The 10,346-nt window shown below is 31.7% G+C and overlaps 1 long non-coding RNA gene across 9 annotated transcripts; it reads left to right on the forward strand.

Moving 5' to 3' along the window:
* The first annotated feature begins 3,224 nt into the window (after positions 1-3,224).
* Positions 3,225-9,328, forward strand: LOC130965683 (uncharacterized). Of its 9 annotated transcripts, none has more exons than XR_009081228.1 (8): positions 3,225-3,723; positions 4,206-4,261; positions 4,333-5,148; positions 5,252-5,388; positions 5,806-5,950; positions 6,204-6,921; positions 8,574-8,656; positions 8,782-9,328. It is a non-coding gene; the product is annotated as an uncharacterized LOC130965683 (long non-coding RNA). The 9 variants fall into 9 exon arrangements; XR_009081233.1 differs by lacking the exon at positions 4,206-4,261 and having other exon boundaries at positions 6,204-6,585; positions 6,853-6,921; XR_009081232.1 differs by lacking the exon at positions 4,206-4,261 and having other exon boundaries at positions 6,204-6,328; positions 6,465-6,921.
* The last annotated feature ends 1,018 nt before the right edge of the window (positions 9,329-10,346 follow it).

Below are 10,346 nucleotides of genomic sequence, written 5' to 3' on the forward strand. Positions count from 1 at the left end.
CGCTACACTAGGGTTGTTGGCTTTTAACGTGAGCTAACTTAGGTTTACTAACGCTTATACTTTTTAAAATAATTTATAAAAATTAATTTTTAAAAGATAATTTTTTAAAAATTATAGTATTTATATTTAATAAATTAAATTAAAAATAATTTTTAATAAGCATAAATAATAAGTACGTTTCGTAAAAGAAAATTTTAAAGACCCATTTAAACTTTAAAGAATGAGTTTTATTGAAGGGTTTGTTGTTGACTAATGTATTATTAAATGTATAAAATAAAATTCAAACACCTAATACTTATTTATACAAACGAGTAAGTTTACTATTAGACCCATTGATTACATGTATTTTATTACTAATACTTGCAAAAATTTCAAAAATTCGTTTAAGCTTTGGCTCGCATAAATTTTTTACCAATGGCTGGACTAAGAAGCCTCAGAAACCTTTCCACAAGTGTCAATTTCACTAGAGACAAATTGGACATCTATGAACCACCCAAATTGCACACGTACAATATGTTTTCTACCTCAATATTAACCGTTAACATTTTTTATATTAAATCTGAATGATTAAATACATTGGAACAAAAAAGTTCTAGAATTGTACAATGGAATAGGTGATAAGCTTCCTAAATTTTATTATTCCGTTGGTGGTCATACTGCTGAGATCCTTAATCTATTAGAAGTGTTATAGAAAGATAAGTTCAATCCTAGATTCTATGTTGCTGCTATTGATAATGAGTCTTCAAAAGGCTCAGTTGCTGGAAAATTTCTTGGCAGATCAGGTGAATTTTTGTTTGACTCCGAACCTCCGTTTGTTTTATTTTATTTTTTATGAACTTTGTGCCATGTGTGTGTTCTGAGTTTTGGTTAACTTTTTCTTTCTTTGATAGCCAAGGAAGGGTTTTGGACTTGTTCAATGTATATTATGTGTTTAGTCAAATTAAATTACTATATATATAGAGAGAGTGCTATTCTGCAATACCAGATGGCCAATCTTTGGTGCCTTTGGATTTTGGAGCTAAATTTGTCGAACTTAAAAAAGGTAAATATTAAGTATTTAAAAATATTTATTTTTATATTTCTTAAATTAAATATTATTTTTTATTTTTAACCTTTTTTGCAAATTAGGCACTAAACTTTAGACAACATAGTGATCACCTTCCACAATTTGTGACTTTGTGCATCTTTGTTGTTGTTTTCTGATTGTATGTTTCCAATATTGATGGACCAAAAGAGAAGATTCTAGAAGACTAAGAACTGAGAGAGTTTTCATGAACATGGATCAGCAATGTGGTTGGGTTAGGGACACAGCGACTGTTGAATTTCATAGCGCAGGTGTAATATGTGAATTTACCAAAATAGCTTGTTTCTGAGTTTTACATGTGCCCTGCATCAGTGGTTTACAGATTCTTATCGTAAATAAATTTTGTTTTACTGCAGAACGGAACAAGGATTGCTAATACTGCTCAGTTCATGAAGATTTATAGGAGTAGGAAAGTCAGTCAATCATATTGCACCTTACAAAAGAGAGAGAAGAGAAGGGGGGAGGGGGGGGGGGGGGGGATAGTATTCTTCTTTATTATGTTTTTATGTTAGGTTTACACGCGAGGTACACACTACCTACTAATTTGAGGTATGTGAACTCCTCTTTTGCAAACTACTAACAGCATTTAAGGGAGACTCTCTGTAGCTCTTTTTTCTTTTTAGGCTGTCCGTCTGGGGTGGGTTAAGTTTGTGTATTAACTCACTAAATAATAAGCTGGCACAAGAATTCTCCATTTCCTATTTATTAGCTTCCCATAAAAAATAAAGAAAATGAAAACAAAGCGGTGCATAACATTGCACTTAAAGGTATGTCTACCTATTTCTTTAGGGAAGGACCAAAAATATGGACCACGCATTGGAGTATTAGACTCAAGTTTGCTTCCAATTTCTGTTTTAGCATATAAATCTTTATCAGTTTGGTTTCGGAACCCCTTTATTAATCTAATCCTTTTCACCATGACCTACAATAATTGATAGAGGAATGACATGTAGTCATGTACATACGCAATAGATTTTATAGTGGTCCCTATTCTATTCATTATTATGATCTTTAAATCCTAATCATTTATTGATTAAAATTATTGAAAGTGTTCATCATAGATCCACAAGTCATATTGATATGTTAAAGAGAGAATTTTTAACCGATACTTTATTTTGTCATTATATATACCAATTCACTTTTATATATATAACAAAACCGTGCATGAGACTTTCATCTCGCACGGCTCCTAAGTGATAAAAGAAAGAAGAACTCATCTTCTTTCTTTTTTGATTACCTTCCTCGCATATGTATAAGACCGAATCCATTCGATTTAGAATTTATATATATATATATGATAAAAATAGAATTAGTACAAGTGAGATGATAAGTAGTTTATAACTTAACAAAAAAAAATTGCGTTCAAGTCTTTGATACAACAAAATTTTTGTTTACAAGTTATATATAATAAAAAATATTTTATTATTTAAAAAAAATTGACATCAACCTTTTTTAATAGTTCTATTATAGACTTTGTTATGTAGACAATGATTTTTGTGAACAATGGACTTTAAAATTAGTCCAATAAAATAAAAACACATTACACCCCAAATTACCCAACTAAATCTTAATATTAAGATAATCATTACTCACCTAATAAATTGAACATCCAATATATTTATTATTCACATTGTTCATTATCTACCTATATTTTTTCTTCCATTATATATAGTATAGATATATCATTCTGTTCTACACTAATACTATATCCTTGTTGTCTATTAGTGCCACCATGCGATTACTAGCGTGTTTTGCGCTTAGGGATAACAATGGATTTCGTGGGAGCGGATACCTCTTCCTTGCCTCCTATTTTCGTTGAGAAAACAGAAAAATGTTTCCCGTCTACCACTACAACATTTTTGAGCTATTGCAACATGTAAGATAAATAACACTTAAAAAATGTTGTCTAAACTGATTAAAACCAACACTTAAAATTTATTGCAAAAAAATAAGACTAATACAATACTTTATTAATAAGTGTTATTTTTTATCAATTTAAAAAAACATTTAAAAAATGTTGCTTTAATAAATTAAACAAACAACATTTATAATATTTATATATTACTGTTTATAAGAGTTGCTTTTAAATATATAATAAACCTCTGGTGGTAAGCGTTGCTTAAATTTTTTCATCCAAATTTTAATTCCTTCCAAAAATTTTAATTCCCTCCGAAACTAAAAACAGGAAAGAAAACCCGAGCAGATTCATCACCTTCTCACTCCTATTACTTAGAAACAGAACTCAATTTCCCCAATTTGATGACATTGACTCGCGTTCTGCGTTCCTTTCTCTCGCCATTGTCTTGGAAGGTTCTTTCGAGTGGATGCGCCAGCTCCATGGAAGCTTGCTCGGGCGGCGCGTGAGTTTCATGGTTGATTGCGGAGGCGCGTTGGTCTCCAATCTCCCCCAGACGAACGCTTGGATGGCGTTCAGAATCAATTAAAAATCATGAATAACCCTAAATCCCTAATCCCATCCTTAACACAATTTCCCTAATTTCACAACGCTGATGCGCGCATTCTGCGTTTCTCTTTGCTCCGTCAAGTTCTGCTCTACTCCGCCGTGTTCTTCTGCTCCGCCGTGTTCTTCTCGCGTCGAGTTCTGCTTTGCTCCACCATGTTCTTCTGCTCGCGCCGAGGTTTGCTCTGCTCCGCTATGTTCTTTTGCTCGCACCTTGTTCTTCGTTCTCTCGCGCTGAGTTCTGCTCCACTCCTCCGTATTCTAAATTGGGAGAAGTAGCTACTTATGCAAAAATATGAGAAATGTGACCTTGTTTTTCTTAAAGTAATAATAAGAATTCTAAGTTTTAGATGCTAGTTTGTTTGATTACTTGGACTTGATGAGTTACATGCATGCATGAATTGTTTGATTTTAATTATAATTAATTTTAGGTGTTATCTTTATTAGCTTGTTCTGCACCTTGTTGCTATGCTATAACTATTATAAGTTGTAACTATTTTATCTGTGTTGGTTAGTTAAAATGCTATAGTCAAAGAGTGTAGGTTTTGTAAGTGCTTGTTTGGATTTGTTTGCATGTCCCTAATGGATATTTGGTATATGAGTTATATAGAAAATGAAATTGGTTAGAATAATCATGCTTCTCACAACTTGGGAATATAGACTTGGGAATAGCTAACCACAACTTGAAATCTGTTCTGGCAACAACAAACATGAAGGTAACTTAGTTATGGTTTCTCAGTTATTATAACTTGTTCTTATGAATGATCATTTTTCTCCGTTGGTGCAGATTGCAGAGAAATGAACAACAGTGAAGGTCCTTGTAGCAGCAGGGAAGAAAGTATTGGAACAGAGAATGAGATGACTGAGTAATAATTTACACCAGGGCTAGTTGATATTAATTTTTTTCTGCATTAAACTTTAGATCCTAAGCCATACATTGCAATTTACACCAGACCGCTTGTGGCATGATCTGTTTCCTTCTCAATAGAAAGTATTATTTAGAAACCCCCCTCCTCCCAAGCCTCTTGTGTTAGTCAGGTTCTACCATGATTTCAGTTCTGGTATGGACTGTTACATATCTGGAAAATCATATAGAGAGAAGTGAATCTGATGAGATGGGTTTTTCATTTCGTCTTTTATGCTTCTCTTGAAAGGTGTCCATCGTTGCCCAGTAATATAACTCGTTATTATTTGAGCTACATCTGGACTCTACATTCATTAACACAAATAATATACAGTCTTGTACATTTTGTGGATTTGCTTTTTTATTAATCTGTTTAACGTTTTTCAGAATACTTATTCATTTTTAAGTATATATTCATCAATAGTTGCTTTATGCCAGAACATATTTGCTCGTGAAGCTCTATTATTCAACCAGTTTTAGAGCGCTAGGAGATCATATTTGACTATGAAATACAACCTTGAACCGAGTTTTTTTTCTAATAAAATATATAGACATTTGAAATGAAACAGGATTCGGAAGTGGAAGGCTGGTTCAATTGGCATTGGTTCTGGTCCTTGCCAAAGTGCATCTTGGTTTCAAGTCGCTAGCATATAATGCTATGCTTTGAGGTTCGAGGCCCAAACATGTTCAGAAACAACTGTATGTACTGTGTATTTTTCCTTTTCTTTCTATTTTCACTTTCATCATCATGATGTGCGTCTTTTTTGAGTTTCTTGTGCAAAATTTTCAATGTTTTCCCTAGCTTGTGGTTAGTACGGGGGCAACGGCAGAAGCTTTCAGAGTTGTTGATGCTCCTGCCAAGGTTTTCTTTCTTCTGATGGAAAACACTGAGGAGATTCTTCTATTTTGCACACAGATCTTCCAGTTCCAGGCTCAGTGGTATTAATTTCTTAAATTCAAGCTAAGTGGTATACATATAGTGGTTTAAGTTTTTTGGCAATTAACTTAATTGAACATAACAATAGTGAGGCAAGGTTTTTGGGATTTGAATTTGGTAGTTTTGGAATATTGGGGAAAATTTGTTAGTGTTATGACTTGTATATCATAGTCAAATGGAGTTGTTTGTGACCAACCTTAAATATGAAGCTAGCTAGAATACTTTGAATTTTCTGATGTATTTGAGACAAAAAGTTTTGGTTGCCAACGTAAAGTGCTTATTAGCTATGGAGTTGTTATTAACTAAGAGTGTGAATTGTCAATTGACCTGAATTCTTGGCCTATTGTTGGTTCTTATTTTGTTCTCATTATGATAATGAAAATAAAACTGACTTGTTTTAATTATTTTGTCTTCATTAGCTTAAAATGATTCTTCTGGTGGTGGAGTTAACAAGCTACAAGAAGAAAAAGTCATAACAGGTTTATTAGATGCAAGTGGAGAGTATACTCTTGCTTATGAGGATAACGAAGGAGATAGAATGTTTGTTAGAAATGTGCCATGGCAGTAAGCATGTTTTTGTTTTCTATTTTTATTGCTATGAATTCTAATCATTTTATTATATATGAAAACATGCATATATGAATTTTTTTTTGGATATATATGAAAACATGCATGCATAATAAAGTGTAATTGATATATGAAAACAGAGTTTTGACTAGTAGTTTAAATTTTGCCTGCTGAATTTAACAAGTGATTAAATTCACTAAACAATTAGTTGCTGTTGTTTGAGTATTGACAGCTTTCTTTTATTTTGAAGCCAAAACTCGCTGTTTGTTATATGTATCACATGCATCAACCAAATCAAAGAAAAAATTAAGTGTGTAATCTTAGTTTGAAGCTTTTCTTACTTCATAAAGTACAACAACAAATGGGATCAAAAAGGTTAGTTCTATGAGAAGCATATATATTTCAACAGTAATCACCTATAAAGATATCTATATTTCAAAAGCATATATATTTTGTCACTAACATAATAATATAATTTTTAGTGTGTAATTTTTCTTGGATTGTATATAAGATTGTAATGGACTAGAAATCTCCTGGGGGAAGAATTGATAACTTAGATTTTAATGAGATTGAACGGCCTGAGCATCGGCTGGACTATTCATTGAAGCAAATTAGGCCTAACAAGTAACAAGGTATGCAAATTTAGTAGCCGACTCATCAACTTTATATTGAGTTCACTGGGCTGATATCATTATGGTAATTAGAGATTATGTTGGTTGATTACCTTTAATTTGTTCATAGTTGCTTATATGTGATCATAGTTTATCGGGATTTGGTGGCATATATACAACTAGCTTTAAAGATTTTCACTTAGTAATTTTTGGTATACTGAATGCTTCACTAACAAAGGAATTTTGCACTGTAATTTTTCTCATTTATTTATTAAATTACTGAGACAGATGTGGACTTCAAGATCAAGCTTTTTACAATTGATGGCAAAAGAGTGAAGCTTACTATTTGGGACACAGGTAACTGATTTTCTAGTTATTTGATATATCCTAGTGCTCCATTCTATATTGTGTATGAAAGTTATTGTTTCTCACTATCATATGGGTTACAATGAGTTTGAATTTATTTGAGAAAAAATGGAAGGAACCACTTTCAGTTTTCTTACTGATCTTGTACTTCCAATGAAAAATGTTTTCTAGAGGATTTTCATTTTACTATAAGCTTACTATTGAAAATGCTTATTTTTTATTGTGTATTATTTGCACATTTAGCATATGGGACAAGTCAAGCATGGATATAAAATATGTAAGTAGATTGACATTTTTTGACAAATATTAATTACTATTTTGTTATGACAATTATTGTTAGACAAGAATTTTATTGTTTTGTTGAGAATTATTGATAAATATGTATTTGAAATATTATTTGAATCTTTTAATATCTATTTTAATTAAAATTTTATTTATTATTAGTTATTTTGTCTCTTTTATAAATTTTTTCTATTGTGCACAAATTTATTTATTAATTAAAATAATTATATATGTATGAACTAAACATTTTATTTTTTTTTGTATTTTTATTTCAAAAGTAACTTTTATTTTTGCCAAAAGGCAACTCTTTTATTAGTTGCATATTTTGAATATTAGACAACACTTATATGGTTGCATATTCAAAAGAAAAAGCAACACTTGTATAAGTTGCATATTCAAAAGAAAAGGCAATACTTTAAAGGGTTGCATACTCAAAACTAATAGGCAACATTTCAAAGGATTGCAAATTCCAACTTATAAGCAACACGTCAAAAGAGTTGTATTTTATTAAAAATAGGCAACACTTTTTAGTAGTGACCAAAATACGAGAGAATAGACAACACTACAAAAGTGTTGTCTCAAACACATCTTTGAAGTGTTGTTGTTTTTCAACCAAAGACAACACTTACCAGGTGTTGTCTTCAAAAGCCCTCAAAAGCAACGCTTTTGAAGCAAAAAAGTGTTGCCTTGATCTAAGGCAACGGCTGCATATGCAATGCCCCCCCAAAAACGTTGTCTTAGGTCTAAAAGTGTTGCCATAGATCAAAAGCAACCTTTTGTCAACCTTTAGGCAACACTTTTTAAATGTTGTCTCAAGTTGAAAATGTTGTAGTGTAGACATATAGTCCAATATAATATAATTTAAAAGATAAATATTCACAATGTATTCATTAAACAATACAACATAAAAAAAATTATAACACAAAAATCTATCCATATCATTTTAAGATCAAATAATTTAAAAATATAAGATTATTCATATATTGCTAAGTTAAATCTCACTTTATTATCTGAGATTCACAAAATACATTAGTTTAGTCATTATAATTCCAATGGATATAAATTAATCCCTAGATTTATAAAAATGCACAACGTTAATTCTAGGTTCATTTTCCGTCACCAAAGTACTGATGTTGTGAGTGATGTGGCCAATGCATGCCACAATGGACATAATAAGGATTAGATGGGCTAGTAAAAAAAATGGAGTTGCTCCAATTTAGTCATTTTTTTTATTTATAACCTAAATCAAATTTATGTCGTTCTTCTTTTTCTTATTCTCATTCGCTTCTTCTCTTCTTTTTCTATGTGCATCTTTTAACTCTAGAATTATGATTGTAAATGAAAGTTAGAGTTCTTTGCAGTCAACCACAAAGAACCCTAGTCGAAGTAGAACATCGAAGGTTCCAGAGTGGTGTGGGTGTAGCTACTGTCTTGTTCTCTAATGGTACAAAATAGAATCTAATCCTACCAAACTATTTTTTGAGTATTCTAACTACAATGTGAAAAATGTGCTTAAATGTTTGATGTTTGTTAATAGGTTTTGCCTGAAGGCCAATTCCCTTGTTGCAGGTCATTAGAAAGTGGTAGTGCGGTTTATTTGTGTGGGCTGACAATGGCCAAAAAAAGGTGAATTCTACAGAGGACATTGACCAAGTGAAGGTCAATTTTACTTGGAGAATTAGAATGTTAGAAGCTGAAGTTAAAATCCAAAAAACATATATGTATAGTAGTTGGCTGTGTTTATAATGTTTGTTGCTGGTTTCATGTTAGATTTTAAGGTTTGAGGAGTATAACGTTTTAGTATTGTTTAAACTCTCAAACGATGTCGTTTAGTGTCTTCTTTAGCACCAAAATGCATACGACGTTATTTTAATATTTGCAATGTAGCAAGAATTGAGCCACGTCACTAACGATATTGAGCGATATTGAGCTCTGGTAACAAAAGATACACAAGGGACTATATCGGTACACTTTTTGAATCTAGAGGACCAAATTGTAGCAATTAAGAAATTAGGGACCCAACAGTAGAACTCGCAAATCTCAAAGGCCAAAGTGAGGCTTAACTCGTTTAAAGTTTATGTATGGTGTAAGAAAGAAAAATTTTTCTTATCAAATGTTCGAGTTATTACCCCTGTTATAAACATGAAGTAAGTTTCTTCTTTGTGATACAAGAAAATTATAGAAAAATTGTTGCAGACAACAATATAATAATAATAATAATAATAATAATAATAATAATAATAATAATAATAATAATTGATCTATTAGCTATAACATGACCTAATTATAGTTATAAATTAGAATCTAAATAAAATAAATAAAATGCGACCTACTTTAATTAGAGAGAATCTCGGTTATAGCAGAACCATTTCGAAACAGATTAAGAGTGGTTATCAAAATATCTGAAAAATATCTCAACCACTCTTAAGATGTAACACTCTATAAATACAAAACTCTAAGTACGTAAAAGGTACGTTATGCATTCTGAATATACTCAATACAAAAACTTTTACTCTTATTGACTTGAATATTGGAGTGTCTTTACAAGTGCTAATCGTCGTTGTTCCTCTTAAAGCCGACGTATACCTCATCCATCCTAGGTGAAGACAAGTTTAACTCCAGATAGGATGAGCTATACATCCTCTGAGGCTTACTACGTAGGAACATCTAGCGCCTGGTGTGAAATTCAAAGTCCACAAATTTATCGGCAAGTGCACCGGGTCGTACCAAGTAATACCTTAAGTGAGTGAGGGTCGATCCCACGAGGATTGATGGACCAAGCAACAATGGTTGAGTGATTCACTTAGTCAGACAAGCAGAAAAGAGTGTTTTGGGGTTCAAATGCATTAAACAGTAAATCAGCAGAACTAAGAAAGCAAGCAGTGAACAGATTGTGAAGATTATATGAGAGAACAGTTAAGGTTTTAGAGTTGTATAGTTTTCGGATTTCTATTTCTTACCAACTATTTTAATCATGCAAGATTCAATTCATGACAAACTGTAATTAACTAAACCCTAATTCTTTAGTAATTTAGTCTCCTCTAATGTAGTTAACCGTCAATTCCTTGGTCACTTAATTTCGATTAGAGGATCAAGTCCAATTCTAGTTTATTAACAACAAAAATTTTAACTAC

This window comes from Arachis stenosperma, chromosome 3, assembly GCF_014773155.1.
Source record: "Arachis stenosperma cultivar V10309 chromosome 3, arast.V10309.gnm1.PFL2, whole genome shotgun sequence".
Taxonomy (NCBI): domain Eukaryota; kingdom Viridiplantae; phylum Streptophyta; class Magnoliopsida; order Fabales; family Fabaceae; genus Arachis; species Arachis stenosperma.